The sequence below is a fragment of the Gracilinanus agilis genome, chromosome 3, assembly GCF_016433145.1.
Source record: "Gracilinanus agilis isolate LMUSP501 chromosome 3, AgileGrace, whole genome shotgun sequence".
NCBI lineage: Eukaryota > Metazoa > Chordata > Mammalia > Didelphimorphia > Didelphidae > Gracilinanus > Gracilinanus agilis.
The window spans coordinates 60,318,182-60,319,189 of NC_058132.1; the positions used below are offsets into that span (position 1 = coordinate 60,318,182).

The 1,008-nt window shown below is 37.1% G+C and overlaps 1 pseudogene; it reads left to right on the forward strand.

The window, feature by feature from the left end:
- Window positions 1–214: 214 nt before the first annotated feature.
- Window positions 215–789, forward strand: LOC123243139 (annotated as a pseudogene).
- Window positions 790–1,008: the final 219 nt, after the last annotated feature.

A 1,008-nucleotide genomic window follows, 5' to 3' on the forward strand; every position in this document is an offset into this window, starting at 1 on the left:
TCTCATCTGTAAAATGAGCTAGAGAAGGAAATGGGAAACTATTCCAATGTCACTGCCAAGAAAACCCCAAAATGATTGAAACTAAACAATAACCTAAATGACAAAGTTGATTTGACCTTATAAACATTTGTTTATTAAGCACCTACCATGTGCCAGGCACTCTGCTAAAGATAAAATTTAGGAGCTCATTTTCTTTGGCCTATTCACTACCAGAATGAAGACCATTCTAAGCAACCAAACTGTCGACATCCCAGAAAACGTTGACATCTCTCTTAAGGGTAGGACAGTTATTGTGAAGGGCCCCAGAAGAATCCTACAAAGGGATTTCAACCATATCAATGTTGAGCTCAGTCTCCTTGGAAAGAAAAAAAGGCTCCGAGTAGACAAGGGATGGGGAAATTGAAAAGAACTTGCCACTGTGCACACATTCTGTAGTCATTTGCAAAACATGATCAAAGATATAACCTTGGGTTCTCATTACAAGATGAGGTCTGTGTATGCTCATTTCCCCATCATTGTTGTTATTCAAGAAAATGGCTCATTTGTTGAAATCAGAAATTTCTTGGGTGAAAAATATATCCAAAAAGTGTGCACGAGGCCAGGTGTGGCTTGTGCTGTTTCTCAAACTCTAAAAGATGAGTTAATTCTTGAAGGAAATGATATTGAACGTGTCCCAAACTCAGCTGCCTTCATTCAACAGGCCACCAGTCAAAAACAAGGATTATCAGAAAAGTTTTGGATGGCATCTATGTTTCTGAGAAAGGCACAGTGCAACAAGCTGATGAATAAGTTGGAAAAGATACCAAAGGCAGTGTCCTAAGGAGTCAACACTTATTCAGATGTCAAAATAAAAATACTTTTTGTCAAAAAAAAAAAATTTAGTAGCTCACAAAGAGTATTTTTTAAAAATCTAGTCTAGATAGAGAAGAAATTTTACCTAGGTAGACTACTGAGGCAGTTGCAGTAACTTAGGAACAAAAAGATAAAACCAAGACCAAAGTTGTGATT